Source organism: Pinus tabuliformis, chromosome X (assembly GCF_031772625.1).
Source record: "Pinus tabuliformis cultivar Carrire ecotype Pingquan chromosome X, CPIR1, whole genome shotgun sequence".
Taxonomy (NCBI): domain Eukaryota; kingdom Viridiplantae; phylum Streptophyta; class Pinopsida; order Pinales; family Pinaceae; genus Pinus; species Pinus tabuliformis.
Genome location: NC_142308.1, coordinates 121,400,399 through 121,421,642, shown reverse-complemented (window position 1 = coordinate 121,421,642; position 21,244 = coordinate 121,400,399).

The window sequence follows — 21,244 nt, the reverse complement described above, 5'->3', positions numbered from 1 at the left end:
TGTTAGATGTTATTCAAATTGGAATATTTGTTTTTTTAGCAATAAAAAAATAGATTATATTAACAAAAAATGGACCTAGTACAGAAGAGATACATCCATAAGTTCCCTAGAGAAAATATTTTAAAAGGTTTTAACATTACAAAAGTATGGCAAGATTAATTGTGTGCCTCGATCCAATACTAAGTTCTGAAAAAAGTTATACATATACAATCTATAGAAAATTCCATTAACACAATAACATCTAGCTAGTATCAAAATATAACAATTGTTGAGCCTTAGTAATCTATAATAATCAAATTTTCATCAATAGCTACCCAATTAAGATCAGGGACTTCAGATTGGGATGAGTTTTTATAAGAGATTTTGTGCTCCTTGAGTGTCTCCCTATTGCATTGCCTAAAGTTGTTGCACTTGAAAATGTTTTTTTCTAAATTGAATTTCATCATCATACTTTTAAGGTAAAATTTCTTCCTCAAGGTTTTTGTTGACCCTTAGTTTAGATTGGACGAGCTTGTAGAAGAGATTTTGTGCTCACCACCATGAGCGTCTTCATGTTGCACTGTTTGGAGTTGTTGCACTTGAGACTAAATTTTTTTTAATTGAAATTCATCATCATATTTTTAGGGTGTAATTGCTTCCTCTATTCTGTTGACCCTCAAAGTTCCAAGAGGGAGTTATAAGGATTGATTTGTCAGCTTGTTTGTTTCCTTGTTCAAGTCTCTTAAAACATGTTTTACTTGAATGCGAGGAATCAAAGGGAAATATCTCAATTCCTATGTAAAGATGGTGAAGCTTGGAGTGCAAAGGAAAGGTTCTTATAAAAAGATGATGGATGGAGCTATTAGAGTCACCTATTATAATTAGAGATCTAATTGGTAAAGATTGAGCTAGGATAATGCCTTTGAAGAGAACATACATTTTTGGCTAGTTGTTAGAGGCTATGAGTAGACTGCATGAGTATAGGAGTTATGAGATGAATAAAGTTATATAATTTAAAATGGATTTTATTAGATATATTAAAACTTGATTTAATTATTAGATTCTTTGATTTAAAAATTAGAATTTATTAAAGTTTACATATTAGTATATGTTAATTTTCTATATTTTGATGGTTCCTTTTCAAAAAGAAATTAAGGAGGAATATATATATATATATATATATATATATATATATATATATATATATATATATATATATATATATATATATATATATATATATATATATATATATATATATATATATATATATATATATATATATATAGATATATATATCTATATCTATATATATATAAAGTTCTCAAATTAACTCTTAAAGTTGGCTTGAATATTATGGCACACAATTACAAAATTCTAGGATCATTTACTAACTTATTCAATGGTTATGAAAGGAAACATTGTTTAGAAACTTTATTTTACAACTACTTTTTGATGATATACATAAAATAATTAATGCTAAAGAGCATTCTAGGACCATTTCCATCTTTTACGATGGGTATACAATGTTAGGGTGGTTCATGCAAAATTTACCTGGTCAACTTACTAGTGGTTTTCAAACCCTAGGTTTATAAGACCCCATGGTCTTGTCCATGGTATTCATCTCCAATGTAGCTTATTTAGAGGCAAAAAAATCCATGCTAATTTTTCCTAGTTTCCATTATGATCCAAGCGACCGTGTCTGTAGACACTGCCACTTCTCTCGGTAGTTTGTGATCCTAACAACTAGTATCAGAGCTGAAGGAGGTTGATATTATTTAGCTTGTAGAGGTGAGAGACTAAAGCCTTGATATAAAAGAGTTTGTATAGTAGAGAGGAGATGAATCTATTGCCATGCCAACATGAGTGTCGTGCATCTCGGTGAAGGTGCAAGGAATTTTTAATAAATGCAACAATCGTGAGTGGTGACAAGAGAAGTAACTAATGGAGAGGCACTAAAGATTATTATTTCCAGTTCAATGTGGTCACTAATTTTTAGTGTGGGAAGAGCAGTTTTGTCACAAATGGTGGCTTGGTGGTTTAGAGTGTTGGAGGCATAGCTTCCATGAAGCAACGAGGTAAAGGAAAAACATGAGATCCCTAAAAATGGTGCACAATTCAAGAAGTATAGGGTCAAGGATGAGGAAGTATGTATTTTTAGTCTAGGGAGGAAGAATATTGCTGACAGTGGAGAAGGCGGCTCTGTGAGGTAGATATTCAGACTGACACCAAAGGAAAACAATTGTAGGAAGCTGAGGGATGAGTTAATAGCAAAATTTCTACAAAAGATGAGGAAGAACAAATTCCAAAAGGTTTTGGTCATATGAGTTTCTATCTATTGGGGTGAAATGTAGCTAGATTGTTGAGAAGAAGAGTTAGAAGGTGTGCTTGTCGAAGAGAAAATCCAATGGAAAATGTGTCAGGTGTGCCAAGTTTAGGCATGTGAAGGAAACCAGAAAGAGGAAAGTGAAGTGAAATGGAAAAGGAAAAACAATTTTCAATCCTTAGAGTTGCATGTAGTGTTGGAATCATTATTGACATTAAAATAAAACATGCAGGCATTAATCTCCACTACAGTCACTAGAGTTAGGATCCACAAGAGGAGGTTAGTCCATGTCATGAAACACAAAGGGAGAAATGAACCCAATGTCCAACAATCTCCCCCTGCTGGAATTTAGTAAGAAAAGGCTTCATTGGACTTGTGCCTTCGTCAAATGGAGAAATTCGATTTTCCACATCAACAGGATGACTTGGATTGCAGTTAGCTTGAGTGACGTGGCCTTGTCACCTAGTTAGATCAACGAATTTGAGTTTGTAGGCTTGGACTAGAGTTGTGCATGTAGTGTTTGCTAAAATTTAGAAATCTATTTCATTTATTTTTAGTTGAACTCAGTGAATTGAGCTTTAGTCATTAGTTGAGTAGTTATGATTGTTGTTAACTCATTGACCTCTCAATTAACTAGTCAATCAACTAAAAATAAACCCATTCGTGCATGGAATTTGAATTTCCTAGTTGAGTGGATAAAAAATATATATTTGTATTTATAATTGTATATCGCTGAGTGTACAACGCTCTTGCATTGCGCAGGTGATCAATTCCCCTTGTATTTGCACAAGGAAATAGGGAATTTCCCTATCTTTTAGGAGCTAATTTCCTTCAGGATTGTGCAAGGAAATAGGAGGTTGGTTGAGGCTTGAATTAGCTAAGTGTTGGCCAGAGCAGGTTAGGAATCAGGAGAACAATTTTTCAGTGCAAGGTGTGCTTTAGAGTTAAATCAAAACATTGTAATCGATTCTCTTTCTCATCTGAATTAATGCAAAGAAGCGGAGAGGTTTTTCCCATTCGACTTCCCCTATAAAACCATTGTGTTCCTTATGTTTTGATGGTTGCATGTTATTGCATGTGTTTCTATCATGTGTTTTCCTTTCTGCAGAATAGTAGAAGAAATTTATGTCTCTTGATTTCAGTTAGATTTCATTAGAAACAGAAAATTTCTTGAAATTTCTACATGGTATCAGAGCATCAGAAGACTAAATAAAAACCTTGTTCCATATATTCTCTTAGAGAAATTTTGATTTGCAAATGTTTTGGTGTAGATTCTCTTTAGTGCAGGAAAATTGTCTTACAACGGATTGAGGCTAGAGTATGCATGTTGGGCATGGAATCCCCCAAGGCATGTTTTGGGGCTCAAAGCCCAAGTTTTGACTGAATTTTGTTGTAAAGCTCCACGAATTGCAGGCGCAGGGTGCGAAAGTATAATAGAGTCACAGGTTTTCCCGCCCTAGTTTTGTAATGAAATGTCAGGTGGATAGACCTACCCATGGTCCGCGGACCATGGGATTGTATAAATGGAGCGAGGCTCTAAGTGTAAAAGAGAAGAGAAGGATAGAGAAGAGTAACAAGTCTAAGTGATTCAGTCACAAGTGTAAAGTGTTTCTTTGGGTCATAGAGTAGGAGAAGGCTCTGTAGCTAAGTGCGCAGAGGCCTAGTAGTCCGCAGCTGAGTGCGTAGGGTGGAGTCAAGTTTGTAACCGAGGAAGGAATTAATAAAGAGAAGTTTATCATAATTTTGTGTATCTATTCTTGGGTTAATACATGTTTGATATGATTTGCAAATATATTGTTTATTTACTGTGCGCACCTGTATGGATGGTTTATATTGTTAAGTATACTTAAAGCACTCAAGTAGGCAAAGTTAATTAACTAATGTTGGAATACCATTGAGGTCTTGGGTAATAATGCAGATCACGACATTCAGCCCCTCAGTAGGGCTGCGCGAAGGTAGTATATTAGGCTACGAGGTACGAGAAAGTGCGCATAGTGACTTGCGCGGAGGGTCAAACCGCGGACCACTTGAACTCATCAGACATCTCTAGGGTGCAGAAACCTGGTTCTAGCACCCTCCCATACTACTTCGGGTGAGACCTCAATCCGCGCTCTGCGGACTGTTGCCAAAGGTCCAGTAGTATCGGGATTTGTTTGGTTAAATTAACTCAGAACCTAGGTCAGGCCCCAATAAGCCAACAAATGGCTTTACTGTCGGGACTGGGATCTGCATAGAGATGTCTGATGTCGTATCATTGGAATCCAACAAAGAAAGGAATTGAAGAGTGGTTGAACAGAAAAATTCACAAGTTCGTGGCGTAGGAAAACAGGAATTCATGATTATCGAAGGAAGAGTGGTTAGATTGCTACTTATACGGAAATCCATGAAATTTTCTTTGCATCCTTCCCCTCTAAGTTGTACGAGTGGATCACGAAGCTAGCCGAAATTCAAGGAAGGTGTAGGCTCGACAAACCTATTGTGTGGACTCCAGAGTTGGTGTGCAGACTGGAAGCATCGGAGGATAAGATTGCGCATGCTATGGATCACTGGCTCGATCGAATTATAGGAGGATTTATCATCGAGTTTGCGGTAGACACTTCAGTCAGCTATAGCGAGGCGGAATCATGCTTCCTCAAAGGACCGCAAGGTAAGTATGTTAAATCTTTGAACACTTGGATTAAAATGCTACTGTGTGAAAAGCGGGTTATGCGAATAAATTGATGTTTGGGGCTACGCGAAGTGGGAGGATCTACAGAAACGAAGGTAGTGCAGAACTAGAAGCTAGACCCTTGATTTCACCTCCATGATAAAGCAAGGAAGAGATCACTAAGGTCTCAACTAGAAGTGCAATCAATTTGATAAAGAAGCGAATTCTGTGCATACCACTTCCACCTACACCACCACCAGTTTCACCATATTCACCCCCGTCTTCGCCCACACCACCTCCACCACTACCACAGTTCAATATGGCAAGCGCGATAAAATTTCTGGTGTTCAAAGGAGTAGGGAATGAAGATCTGGACTAGTTTTGGTTCGTGGTAAGGGTTGTATGGGAAGCGCAGGTAGTCACGGATGACAATATAAAGAAGGCAACGCTGGTGAGCTCTCTGCAGGATCACGCGCTGACTTAGTACATTAAGCATTCCAATGACAATCCGAACGCAGGGATCGCTGATATCCAAGCTGCGCTAAACAAGGAATTTAGTAGGCCAAAGTCAGAGACACAGTCGATTATCGGATTTAAGGAAATCACAATGCTTCCAGGCAAGACCCCCTAGTAGCTGGATTAGAGATTGAAGGGTATGATTCGTGAAGCCAACATGACCTTGACGGATCTGCAACGCCATGCATGGTTTGTAGCATCGCTAACGCCGCATCTAAGGAACACGTTGTCATAGCAAAAGCTATCCACTCAGGCCGAGGCCTTGGAGATTGCAATGAGATTGCACAAGACCCCAATACAAGATTCTAACCTGGGAGTTCAATAGATCCACGCGCAATTGAATAACTTGTGTCTTGAGATACAGAGTTTGAAACAAGACAGGACATCTCACCCAGAAGCGCACGAGGAGGTATGGTGAGTAAAGTGCAAGGGCCAAGGACATGACAAGGACCATTGTCCAGTCTTTGCGAACTACTTGGCGAGAGGAGGACCAATGCCATTGAGACCAGAGGCACAAGCAGGACTGAGCACAACACCTGCATTATGGTGCATGATTTGTCAGATATGAGGGAAGCATGCTACAGATAACTGCCATCTATTACAAAAGTATACACAGAGTTCCCAGCAGTTGTTATGTAATTTTTGCAGGTCAGTAGGTCATGATGAGTGCACCTATAGAAGTTATGAACTGATGATTGACTGAACTCCTACCTACAAAGTTTAGACCGAAACACGGGCCCTCGATCAAAATGCAGGGATGGCATGCACTGGATTTGAGGGGTGCAGATGAGGTCGAAGTTAAGAAGAGGTCACGAATAACTTATATGTTACAATTGCGGAGGACCAGGGCACTATTCCCGTGATTGCACAAATCCGACGAGACCATCATGCTTATATTGTACATAGTTTGATCATGAGATAGAGGACTGTCCCATGCTGATAGCGAGGTTGCACGATAAAGGAGCACTCCAACCTCGCCCGACTTAGAACCTGCAAATGATGAGGTCTGAGCCGCGTGAAGAAGACCCGAATGTAAATATCATGCTCCGAAGTGGTATCACAACAGGAGATGACAAAGGAAAGCAGCCCAAAGAGAGTGCCTGGGTTCGCAAGGCTCCAACAAAGGAACTAGAATTTGATTTAAAGCGTGCTAAGGAGACATGCATGGAAGCTAAGAAGAGCTTCGTGGAGGCCTCCACTTTAGGAAGTAAAGACAAACTAGAACCAGAAATGGACCCATCAATTCTCACTACATTTTTGGAGACATGCATGAAGCTGTTGCGCGATAGCAAAGCTATGAAGGGACTGCAAGAACTCATCACTAGATGTGCTAGAACCGCGGTAGTGGAACCGCACGTAGTCCGGAAGCTCAGGAAGCACACAAGACGAACAGGAAGAGAGATGAGATTGACCGCGCAGATCGGGGAAATTGAAATGGATCAAGTGATTTTGGATCTAGGATAGGACGCAAACATCCTGCCAAAGAAGACATGGGAGCACATGGGTAGGCCTGCGTTGCAATGGTCTCCTATTCAATTGCGAATGACGAATCAACAAAAGATCTTACCTATGGGAAGATTGCAGGGAATAATGGTAGATATCAAAGGTGCAAGCGCGCTTGCAGATTTTGAAGTGATAGAGATTTTTTATGACAGCAATCCCTATCCCACGCTACTGGGAATAGATTGCGCCACTGACATGAATGGAATGATAAATCTAAGGAAACACAAGATGATTTTTGAGAAAAAGTCACTATGCATAGTGGTACCTTTAGACCCTGTGGAAGGTGTTACACAAAATATTGTCACCATGACTATTTGCAGTCAGTATGGGTCTATCATCATTCATACTGTCCTCCTAAGTAAGTCTTAAACCTTAGCTCTTCATGTCAAGCTTTGAAAATGAGAGCAAGACCTTAAAAATCAATAAAGCTCTGGTTCTGCACTTTCTCTCACTGTTGCCTACGGTCCCGCACCCCCTGTTCATGTTACCTGCAGACCTGCCCACTCTGTCTCTAAAGGAGTGGGTATGGACCCCTATGAAAGTCAAAAAGGCGCAAGTTTATTCTTAAAAACTCACTTTGGGTTAATTCTAGATGATTCTAGAAGGAATCTTGACATGGATGGTTCGCTCCTAGGTGGTTCATGCATCCCAAAAGTAAAGGAGCTAATCCCTTGATGAGAGGAGCATATCCCTTTGAAGGAGGGCTTTATCCCTTTGAAGGAGGACCTAGTAACTTCCCTCCATTGCACTATAAATTAAGGCATTGGGCTGGTTGCTAGGGAGGTTAGAAGCTGAACATTTTTGAGGGTAAATGTTGTTGGAATTGAGACTTCCTAGTTAAGCTTGAGAGGAGAGATCACATACCTTTTGGCTTCATTGGGAAGAGAGTGCAACTTGTCAAAGTAGAGGAGACTTCTTGCTGGACCCTGGGAGGAGCTTGTACAGCATCAAGGCATAAGGTTGTAAAGTTCTTCTTTGATTTAAGTTAATACAATCAGATTCATTTTTCTCAACAAATTGTCTTATGTGATTTGTTTCATGGATTCCTTGATCATCATGATAAGTATGCTTTATTATATTGGCTTTTCAGGTGCTATTTAATTTGTGTGCTTGTTTGTGTTTGCAGATTCTCTACAAGGGAGCTCATTCGGATCAATGGAGCGAGGCTTCCACAAACTTGCATTGGACCCAAGGTAGGCCTAAAACACTTGTTTGCCTTTATTTATAAATTGCATACTTAGAGAAAGATAGAATTTGTTTGGTTTGCTTGTCGCTAGATATCATTACATACTAGGGAGGTCAGTCTTGTCTGCAAGAACGACTTATCCGGCAGACAGAAGGATCGCACTACACAGAGCCAGTGCACGACTACGATAGCGACAATGATCTAGACTATATTTACAAGATAACTGGGTGGGAGCAGGACTGGGTGAATCCAACAGCGGATGGCAGACTCTCGTGGGAGCGCGAAAGCTTCTGCACCTCAGATTCGAACGAGGAAATAGAACAATGGCAGAATCGTTACATGAGGTAACCACGTTCAACTGTAACATGATGACAAGGTTGCTGCGTATGATGGATTGAGCGAGGTGGATGATTTCCTGAAAAATTTGAAAAAGAAGTGCTAAAACAGCAGCGGTTTAATCCTCTAAAATGGGTACTGCGCGCTATGCCCATAAGGTGGTGGGATACGTACCAGTAGAATTTTGAGGACTGGCGTGAATGCAGAAGGATGATATGCTTATGATTTGGGAAGCCTCAGATGCGGATTAAATCCAAGTATGATGGAAGAAACAGCCTGTGTGCCCACCTGTCCAGATGGGTACAGGCATATGGTGTGCAACCTGCACGAAGGCACACCATCCACACAGTAGGAAACACGATCGGCAAGCAAGAACGGGCAAGGAAATGGCGCGAATGATGACCAGGAAGTATGGTAAGACCAAGCATGCAAAAGCATATTCATGCAGAAGCTTTTGACAAAGTACGCGAAGCACTGAACGCGGTCCACCATGTGAAGCGAACTAACTGGGACCTACGTGTACCAGCGGTTCTATGGGCTTATAGGACCATGTGCAAAACCCTGACCACACGAGCACTTTCGAAGCTGAAGTATGAAGTAGAAGCTGTAATCCTTATGGAGCATGCAAAGCCTAGTCCACGCATAACAACACCCATAGATACGAGGGTTCACGAAGCCCGGAAAGAAGGAATCACACAGCTGCAAGAAATAGAACGCATGGGTCTTGAGGAAGAAATCCAACGGGGAAACATTAGACTCCAAGAACTTGAAGAAAAAAGGGTACGGTTAAGAAAGAAAAGCGAGCTGGTGGATGCGGAAGTCAAGAAGTTGGAGGATGAGATCAACGAAGATTTTCTCGCCGAAAAAACTAGGATGGTAAGGCAAGGTGCATATGATCATGCTAACAAGTTTGAGAACTATCGCCGTGAATTGATTAGTCTGATTCCTTGGCTTGGACCACATATTGCTAAGCATAGTGACCAGGGTAGCGCGTTGCAAATGGTGAAGTGCGTGATGCCGACCATAACAATAAAAGGTGGGGATTCTCCAAGAACCATGATGGAGGGCAGGATGGAACTCTACACGGGTGGTGCGGCCACCTGACTAGCTGACAGAAATATAGTCTTAGTGCTCCAGGTAGTTGGAAGGGGGCGCGGGACTATAAACTATTTTTCCTGGGAGCTGCGCGATATTGGAGATGCGCACAGAAGCAAAGAGTCACAAGGCCTGCGACTGCGCATGGGGGGCTACGCTGCCGCATGGGTTGGCTAGAAAGTGACCGTTGAAGTCACTATTCACGATGGGATGCTCGACTTGAGGCCAAATGCAGTGGGTGGTAGACATTTAAGATGAGATTTATGGGCAAGATTTGGGAAAATTTGTGCCAAGAAAGCATTAATGAACCGAAATTGGGGGGAACAGTCAAATTCGAATTCAAAAAGCGCTATAAAATACAAAGGGTTGCCCAACAAACGACACTTGGTCATTTGCAAATTGAGCGATTGAGGAGAACCTTGAGTGTTGTGAGCTGAGCGTTGATTGAGCCCCTGAGTTCGCGAGTGATAGATTACAACACAGATATAATGACATCAACTAAGGATGGTATGGAGATAGCAGAAGTGACCGCCGAGGAGGCCGCGCAAGCCCTAATTATGGGGGATGTTCCAGAAGGTGCCGGGATTGTGGCAGAAATCCCGAAATCACCGCGCACGCCAAGACCCAAGAAGGAAAAATAAGGAATGGCTCTCATATGCGTGTCCCCGTAGAAACCCGCTACATAGCAAACTATTGATGGAGGAGAAGGGGAAAGTTGTCATTATAGAAACAGATGAAGAAGAAGAAGATTTGCAGGAGCTTATCATCGTAGAAGAAGAAGATGAAGCCATGGAGGTGGATACTTAGCCTATGCACTCTGTGACAAAACTGCCCAACTATGTCCCCCCATGAAAAGGGAAGGCCAAAGTGCCCAAAGACCTGGACGAGACCAAGAGCTCGCTCCAGACCCCGCTCCTCCCAGATGGCATTAGGTTTGAAGGCACACACCTGGGCTGCATTCCGACCATGAAATTCAAATATTGGGGCCTCACTGACCACAAGAATTTCCCTCACCTTGAGACTGAAAACCTCATGAATCAAAACATCGCGGGGATGGTGACAACATTAGAGCCATGAAAGTGGTTGTGTGGAGTGGAGAAGGTTGAGCTGCTAAACCTAATTTGGGAGTCGCATTTCCACCACGCCCCAATAACCATTTTCATCATCAGGTAGCTGCTCTACCTAGTGCATGGGTGCTTATGGCTGGAGGAGCCCATCCCCATTACGGCAAACTTGATTCATCACGTCTCCTAGCTTCCATACAAAGGAGAAGACCCCACAGCCATATCGGAAGGAAAGGGTAGTGATTTGGCCATCGCGGAGGCCATGAAGAATAAGTACAAGCTGGAAAGGAAGAAGAGGGGCTACCCCACTCCAGCATCAAGGACAAAGCAGTACGCGTAGCAACCCAAATCCTCACCATTAAAGTTATGCACAAGTGTCACGCAGACAAGGTACATGGGCCGGTGGTCACACTGGCCGAGAAGTGCGTAGAGGGGGTCCAATTTAACTGGTCTGAATTCCTCTGCATAGAGTTTTTAGAGAATTTCCGTGAAGCTTAGGAATAGGGCAAAACGTTGCACAATGCATGGTTGTTGCTATCCATAGTGCTCGTAGCTAGGGAATTGCCAAAGGATAGTCAATTCCCCATAATTGAAAGAGATTTACCAGAGGTCGTGAAATACACTTTACTTTGGGCCATGAAGGATGCCAACAGGATACGTGACAGTAAGATCTTCTGGGTTCTCATGGAGATGAACATCCGAATGTGAATCAACCATAAGCTGTGGTTGTCACCCATGGTTTACAACAGTCTACAGAGGTTTGCAGAATTTAAGGCAGACATGCAGAACGTATATATCAGGACGCACAAGGACCCGACGAAGCAGTGGACAAAGCTACCCTTTGTAGCCATCGATGACGCCATTTTCAATGTCTTGGAGGCATGACAGCCAGAATGGCACGCCCCAGGCATTGCAGAAATCGAGAAGTCGGTAGCACAAAAGAAGAAAGACAATGCCAAGTTGTGCATCGCACAATTGGCCAAAAAACGTAGGAAGGAAACAGCAGTAGCAGAAGTGTGGGCAGTGCAGGATCCAGCACAGAAAACACCCAAGCAGGAAAAGGCAGCAGCAGCACAGGCAGTAGCCGCGAAGGTGGGCGAGGGCCAAACAATGCCTTCGCAGGGGCGAGAAGCAGAGGAAGCAGAAACAGAAGAAGGAGGTGCGGACCCACGAACCACATCCACACAACTGAAGTGTCAACACCTAGTAGAGAGGATAGGATCGTGGAAGAAGGTCAAGGCCTCGAAGTTGTCCATTGACCTGATCACCATAACCGAGGGTGATCTGCATGACATCTGTGAGACGGTATGTGATGTCACTAATGAGGCTCTCCAAGATTTCATGCAAGAGAACCAGATTATGTTGGGAGCCCTCAGAGTGCAGTTGCAGGAATTACAGGTGCACCCCCCTCAAGTTTGTACCCTTTCAACCAACCTCACAGTCGGATCCACAACAACAAAGCAGATGTTGCATGCGCCGATGACGAACATAATAGTGCTGCCGGAAGGGGCACTGGTGACATCAAATGAGGCCGACAGGCCTTCAGGTAGCACACTGAAAGGTCTCGGTGTTAATCTTGCTACCCTCCCACGTGAGACATTATATGTGTTGCAAGATGGGATAACTACATAGATACAAGCTAGGGAGAGTCACATGCTCCATGTCCTCAATCAGAAGAAGATAAATATGGAACAACTAAGCTTGCAACGCGATGAATTAGTGTCACAAAATCAACAACTAGTGCAAGTGATAGATGACGCTTGACGAAGCATCCCGGAGCTGGCCATCCCAGCAGATACGCCAGCAGAGGCGTGGATCCATAGGTTAGCAGCAGGGGTCTGTGAGGCCAAGGAGGAAATGACAAAGGTTCAGTTGGAGCTGAATCTTCAGAACGTTGAGCTGCGGTTAAAGGTGTAGCCAACCACTCCCCCGGAAGTCAGAGAACAGTACACTAGCACTATCACGACGGGATTGGAGGAAATTAGAGGTGCAGTGCGAGACTACACCAGCATGTTGGAAGAATCACTTGAGGTCCTCACAACTCTGCAAGAGGACCCCAAAATCCAGCGTTTAGAGACATAGGTGTGAGAACTCAAACAATAATATGACAGTATCTGAGGAACTGCGCAGATAGTGATCCTCACCCAGAGGCTTGCACGGATGAAGCAGGCTAAAGCACTGAAGGAGTAGGTGGATGTGGCATGACATAAGGAAGCAATCATAAAAGTGCACGTCCAGCCTTAGATCGATGAGGCCTTCACCATCATGGCAGACACTGAAGGCAAGCTTGCACACATACAAGGGATGCACACATTAATGTAGAAATTCCCACTGTAGATCAATAGATTATGCAATATACTAAAACACAATACAAGATCTACTACTACAACACTTTGCAGAAGCTTAATCAAATTAAGAAAGATCAAGAGAAAACATCTAACTGAGAATGAGAAATCAATCACACATAACACAGAAGAAATAACCCGGGGAAAGCCTCAGCCTAAAACCCAAATCTTTGTATTATCATACAAGTGGAAATCTTGTTCAAGTTACAAAAAGAATCAACTCTCAAGCTATCGTGCTCTCTCTGCAATAAGACAATACAGCTCACGGACTGAATATACATAGTATATGTCCTCCTCAAGCCCTTCAAGCCTCCTATTTCCTTGCATAGTTTTTCTTGGGGTCTAGTGAAGCCACATGTGTGTATTGGCCTCATCACGCTCACAAAACCTGAAGAAGTAATTGCATAATCCTCAAGGAAAGAATTCCTTCTACATGCAAGGAATATTCACAATGGAATATTCTAGCAACTAATAGTACACTGCCCCTCCATCTGATTTCAACTGGGTCTCTGTCTGAATTGACATGCATGAGTTATTTATGAGAGAATATTCAATTATCTGAAGTGCAACAATTACATGCATGCAAGCATTAAATAGCTGAACTTACATTAATTCAACAAACTATTTGAATTAATCTAACTAGACTTGACTCAGTTAACTGAGCCAACTAATTACAACTCATCCTTATCTCTTTAATTGATGGATAAATTCCTCAATTAATGGAGAAGCTGTTGCATGTCCCCACATAGACTTCATGTTTGATTTTCCTTAACTAATTAACTCAAGATGAATTAATTAATTATTTTACAAACATTTGCTAAGATCAAATTCGAATTTTACTTCAGTATTTTAGTTTAAGGACTAACTAAAATATGAAGGTATCCCGAAATGCTATTTTTATCACTTCCATTTTTCATTCCTTGTTGCTATGTTTAACATTGGCTTAACTGCTATTTATAGCAGTGCTATTTTTAGCATTTCTTGTTGCTATTTTCTACACTCCCTCTCAACAAGAAAGGGATTATCAGTAACCCCAATCTTGTCTCTATGGAAGTTGAACCCGCATTTTGACAATGCCTTAGTCAAAATAGCTGCATCATGTTCCTCGGTCGAATCATATAGCAACAACATGATCCTCTTGACCACACAGTCTCGAAGATGGTGATACCGGATATCAATGTGCTTGGACCTGTCATGAAAAACCATATTCTCATAGAGTTTGATACAACTCTGGTTATCGCAGTAGATCACTGTAGGATCCATCCTCTGATAAACAATCCCACTAGAATCTTCTACATCCAAATGGCCTCACATGCAGCCTGACTAGCAGCCATGTATTCAGCCTCTGCTGAGCTAAGTGCAACTGATCTTTGTTTCCTGTTGTACCAGGAAACTGCAGCTGAACCAAGGTTGAAGATTCCTCCAGAAGTGCTCTTCTGTTCTAATGGACTCCCTACCTAATCCGCATCTGTGAAGCCCTGAAGCTTCACTCCCTCTGTCTGTCTGTACCACAATCTGAACTGAGATGTGCCTCTGAGGTATCTTAGCACATGCTTCGCTGCCTTCCAAAACATCTTGGTAGGCTGAACCATAACTTGACTCAGCTGGTTCACCGCAAAGCATAAGTTAGGTCATGTGTTCACCAGATACATAAGTGAACCCACCAGCTGCCGATAAACAGTAGCAGCTACTACCTCACCTGAAGTAGCATCCTCCTTCCTCCAGTTCCCAGCTAGAGGAGTCTGCATGGGTTTGCACTTCTCCATGTGAAAGCGCCTCAGTATCTCATTGGCATACTTGCCTTGAGACACAAATACTTCACCATCTTTCTGCCACACCTCCATACCTAGAAAGTAGTGCATAAGGCCCATGTCCTTCATCTAGAACTCTCCTGCAAGGTCCTCCTTGCAAGACTGTATCAGCGAATCATCACCTGTCAAAATCATATCATCAACATAGAGAACAATGATCAATGGTTTACCTTCTACCATGATGTGGTAAAGGTTTGCATCTAGTTCACTCTTGGTGAAGCCCAAACCGGTGAAATAGTTGTTGATCCTGGTGTACCAAGCACGGGGTGCTTGCTTCAACCCATACAAATCCCTCTTGAGTCGGCACACATGCGACTCACAATCGAAGGTCTCAAAACCCTCTGGCTGCTCAATGTACACCTCCTCCTCAATCTTCCCATTGAGGAATGTTGTCTTCACATCCATCTAGTGGATCTTCCACCCCATCTGAGCTGATAGTGCCAATATCGATCTAATCGATGAGTACCTTGCTACGGGAGCAAAAGTCTCATTATAGTCGATCCCCTCGACCTATGAGAAACCTCGGGCAACAAACCTTGCCTTATGTTTCTCAACACTGCCATTAGCTGCCTGCTTTACCTTGTAAAGCCATCTGGAACTCACCACTGACTTGCCCTGAGGCCTTGGGAAAACATCCCACACACAGTTCCGAATGATAGAGTCATACTACTCTACCATTGCATCAACCCAGACTAGTTTCTGCACTGCCTCCTCGAATGAAGAAGATTCGGTATCTACACACTCCCCAACGAAGGCCATGTACCCAGTGTAACGCTCAGGCGACCTCCTCTGTCTGCGCTGAGAAGATAGTTGTCCCAGATTCTCTCGCACATCCAACATCAACCTGTCAGCTTCCCTTGAGCATTTTCGCCCATCTCTGGAAGTATCAACATGATTGGATGTCTCCACTCCTAGATCCTCTACATGCGGCTGCTCTGCATCAATCTAAGGCTCCTCCTCCTTAGGAACTGAAAGTTCCTCCTCTGCATGCAACTTGAGCTCCCTCTCAAGTGACACTTGCATGGCTTTCTGCTCGTCAAACTTCAGATCCCTATGTACCACAGTCCTCTAAGTGGAAGGAAAGTACACCCGATAGTTGTGGGGTGTATCCGTGTACCCCACAAGTATTCCCAACTTAGATGTTGGGTCTAGCTTCTTCCTGGCATATTTGGTCAAATGATAGTAAACTGATGATCCAAAGATTCAGAAGTGACTTACATCAGGTCGCTTCCCGAAATAGGCCTCCATAGGTGTCTTCGTTCCCAGTATACATTGCGGGCTTCTGTTCTGCAAGTATATTATTGTATTGCATGCCTCAGCCCACAAATGCAGTGGTAGGCTTTGGTCATGCAACATCGCTCGAGCTACTCCCTGTAGAAATTTTGAATAATTTAACACATATTCAACAGAGATTATCCTGATCATGTACTATTGCGGAATACATACACAATACATAAGCTCCTCTACGTTGATCATCAATATAGCAGCATCAATAACAATAAAACATCAAGAGCATTCACACATTAACACAGTATGTAACCCGGGGAAAGCATCTCGCTAAAAACCCCACACTATCTGTATATTAATGATTGAGACCATGTAACATTACAAAGTACAATGCTTATCATAAGCAATCCAGTACCAGCTCCACCTGTTACACACAATACAGCTAGGATCTGATCTCCAAATCTATTCCACTGCTTGCCTGCCTCCATTGCTCAATACCTGCTCAAGAATGAATGAGAATGGTCTACCAAACTCGTATTTCACCTCCAAAGAATCACTCACAATGAGTAAGACGTGAGCAGAAGCTACAAACTGGGCAAATACATGAGCAAACTCATTGGCATACTCAATCCCTTGATTGTGCAAGATCTGATGCACAACTATAGTCACAACTGATAGCAATCTGATTCTCTAACACCTGTCCCTGCTGAACTGAACATGCACTGACATGCAACTAAGTTAACTGATGTATTCTATAGTTGTATTATGAGTTAATAATTAGTTTAACAACTCATCATTAGTCTATTTTCAGTTAGACTAACTACAACTAGTTTAACCAAGTCAAACTGAACACAACTCCATCAACTCCACAATCAACTCCACCAAACTCAACTGATTGAGTTCTAACTGAAGCCATGCATGCAACAACTCAACTGACTCATAAGAAAAGCGTAATTCCTTCTGACAGCTGCATGGGCCACATCTGTAGCTCAAACTGAAGTGCTCTAAGAGAATAAGTTCAAGTTTATAGTCCAAATATTATTATGAGACAATAATATTTGACTTTTCTATTTTTGACAGCCAGTCTAAAAATAGACTTTGATCACCCACACTGTGATCACTCACACTGTGGTCACCCACACTGTGATCAAAAATAGAACTTGCGCCATAATTTGCCTGCGGGCCCACTTAGTGAAGGCGACTCTTTTCACTAAGCTCCATCATCTTGTTGCAATCTCAACACTCCCTCTCGACAAGATATGGATTATCAGCAACCCCTATCTTGCCTCGGTGGTACTCGAATTTGCTCCTGGTGAGAGCCTTCGTCAGAATATCAGCATCCTGATCCTCCGTTGGAATGTATGAAAGCAACATGATCCTCCGCTGCACACAATCTTTGATATGATGGTACCTGATGTCAATATGCTTAGATCTATCATGAAATACAGGATTAGCTGAGAGTTTAATGCAACTATGGTTATCACAATAAATCACAGTAGGATCCAAATGAGAACCGAACAAACCAACCAGGATCTTCCTCATCCATATAGCCTCGCATGCAGCCAAACTTGCTGCCATATACTCGACCTCCGCTAAACTGAGTGCCACAGATCTCTGCTTCCTGTTGTACCAAGAAACTGCTGTCGATCCAATACTGAAGGCTCCTCCTGATGTGCTCTTTCTGTCCGTTGGGCTCCCTGCCCAATCTGCATCCGTGAAGCCACATAGCTTCACCTCATCCTCCTGTCTGTACCACAAACCATATCCCGATGTGCCTCTCAAGTAGCTCAATACATGCTTGCCCGCCTTCCAGAAGAGCTTGGTAGGCTTAACCACAGCTTGTGAAAGCTGGTTAACTGCATAGCATATATCAGGTCGTGTATTGACCAAATACATCAGCGACCCCACCAACTGTCGATAAACAGTGGCATCCACTTCTTCTCCCGAAGTGGCATCCTCCTTCCTCCAACCTCCAGGAAGAGGAGTATCAACAGGCTTGCAGCCATGCATGTTGAACTTCTCCAATATCTCCTGAGCATACTTGCCCTGAGAAACAAACAATCCACCACTGCGCTGCCATATTTCCAATCCTAGGAAATAGTGAAGGAGGCCCAAGTCCTTCATCTCAAACTCTGTAGCAAGATCCTTCTTGCATGACAGTATCAACAGCCCATCACCCGTTAGAATCAAATCATCAACATACAGTACAATGATAAGCAACTTACCCTCCACCACAATCTGGTATAGGTTAGGATCCGCCTCACTCTTGGAGAATCCAAGTCCTGTGAAATAGCTGTCTATCCGTGTGTACCAAGCACGTGGTGCTTGCTTCAACCCATACAGCGCTCTCTTGAGCCTGCACACATGCGACTCGCTGCTGAAGACCTCAAAGCCTTCGGGTTGCTCAATGTACACCTCCTCCTCAATGACTCCATTGAGGAACACAGTCTTCACATCCATCTGATGAATGTGCCATCCCATCTATGCTGAGACAGCAAGAATCGTTCGTATGGAAGAATACCTTGCGACAGGTGCAAAGGTCTCCTCATAATCGATCCCCTCTATCTGTGAAAAGCCTCGGGCAACAAATCTTGCCTTGTACTTCTCCACACTCCCGTCAGCTGCCTGCTTGACCTTGTAGATCCATCTCGAACCCACCACTGATTTCCCTTCTGGTCTAGGAACAATCTCCCATGCACTGTTTTTGACAATAGAATCATACTCTTCCACCATGGCGTCTACCCATGCGGGATCCTCCACAACTTCCTCGAAAGAGGATGGCTCAGTCACAACACACTTGCTCATCAAAGCCATGTATCCAGTGTACCGATCAGGTGACTGTCTCTACCTGCGTTGGGCTGTAGGTGGTCCTACAACTTTCTCTGCATCTTGAGCCAGTCGCTCAGCTTCTGTCAAGCGCTTTCGCCCTCTGATGGTTGGCGCTGCATGAGTGGTCTCTTCCACTCCATGAACCTCGTCCTATGGCTGATCCACGTCCTGAAGCTCATCCTTAGGAACTAATAGCTCCTCATCTGCATGTAAGTGTAGCTCCCTCTCAAGCGAACACTTCATGGCTTTCTCCTCCTGAAATTTTATATCCCGTCGCACAACAGTTTTACCACTGTCTAGAAAATACACACGATAGTTGTGGGGCGTATCAGTGTACCCCACAAATATCCCATCCTCTGTGGTCAGCTCCAACTTCTTCCTGGCATCCTTCGTCACATGCATGTAAATGTTAGCACCAAAAATCTTCAAATGAGAAAGATCAGGCTTCTTACCAGAATAAGTCTCCTCAGGTGTACTCATGCCAAGTATCATATGAGGACAACGGTTCTGCACATAAACTGCTGTATTGCATGCTTCCGCCCACAAGTGAAGGGGTAGGCCCTGATCATGCAACATTGCCCGTGCAGCACCCACAATCGTTCTGTTCTTCTGCTCAGCTACCCCGTTCTGCTGTGGGTTATGGGGAGCTATGAGCTCTCTACGAATCCCTTCTGCCTTGCAAAAATCCTTGAACTCGTCTGAGATGTATTCACCACCATTATCGCTCCTAAGAGCCTTCACCTTCTTCCCTGACTCCTTCTCGACCAGTGCTTTGAATTCACAGAACTTTGAATATGTCTCGCTCTTCTTCTGCATGAAGAAGATCCAGCACTTGCGAGAGAAATCATCAACAAAAATCACATAATACCTGTGTTTTGCTGTCGAAGCAACTGAGAAAGGTCCACACACGTCTGTGTGAATTCTCTCAAGGATTGTCGTGGCGCGACTATCCTTCTCGTGAAAGTTGGCTTTCACAAACTTCCCCAAAGTACACCCCTTGCACTGATCTGACTGCGCAAGTGTGCCTTTAGGAAGCCCTGTAGTGATCTGCTGCAGTATCTTCAAGGCTCAACGGTGAAGGTGACCCAATCTCCTGTGCCACAACTCGCCATTATCTCGGCTCACCAATCCTTCTGCCTTGCCCGCCATTGTTGCACATCCATCTACATGCAACTGATAAAGGTTCCTCACTCGAACCCCTATCTTCCGGGTCTCACCAGTTGTCTTGCTGCGTAGGAAGGCCTTTCCCTCGCTGAAAACAACATCATACCCCTTGTCTTCTAACATCGCCACTGAGATGAGATTCTTCGTCAATCCTGGAACATGCATGACTTCCTTCAATACGAAGGGTTTACCAGACTCCCTCTCAAAGGAAATGGCACCGATACCGGTCGCACTGTATCTACCATCATCGCCCATCTCGATGTGCACTCCAAGATCTTTGTCCTCCAGATCAGAGAACAAATCTCTATCTCCCGTCATGTGAAAAGATGCACCACTGTCGAAGAACCACACTGATCCCATCACACTTGAAACCAAGCATGCGATCAATGAAAAATCAAGCTCAAACTGTGAGGCTAGAGCCTCTCCTACTGAAGATCCAACAGCCTTCTTGTTCTTCTTCTTCTGCGAACAATTAGTGGCATAGTGTCCGTGCTAGTGACAGTGAAAACACTTCACCTTGGACATGTCCTGCTTCTTTCCTTTCGCACCGGAATGAGAAGCTTTCTTGTTCTTCCCCTTCTTTGCTTTGGCAGCCAAAGCGCAATTCTCTTCATCAAATACCTTTGATGAAGATCCATTCTCACCTTTATTGTTTCTGAGTTTATCCTTGAGCGCCAAGTTGCTCTTGCTTTGGAATAACATTTGCAATCTGTTGAAAGACATTTTCAACAACACTGCTGCAAATTCAAATTTCCACCAGCTCCAACTCAACTGCTTCCGATCTAGAATTCGTGAGAACACAATATTTCTCGTACAAATATTGACTGTATGGGCATTCACCGGATATCTCACCTTCCAAAGGAAGGATGAATCCAGAGGCTACCTGGCCCGATTACAAACTCTGCCTGAAGAAATAGAATGTAAACACTTCCTGAATAGTAGATCTGATGATCAACAGCTCTGATACCATGTAGAAATTTTGAATAATTTAACACATATTCAACAGAGATTATCCTGATCATGTACTATTGCGGAATACATACACAATAAATAAGCTCCTCTACGTTGATCATCAATATAGCAGCATCAATAACAATAAAACATCAAGAGCATTCACACATTAACACAGTATGTAACCCGGGGAAAGCATCTCGCTAAAAACCCCACACTATCTGTATATTAATGATTGAGACCATGTAACATTACAAAGTACAAT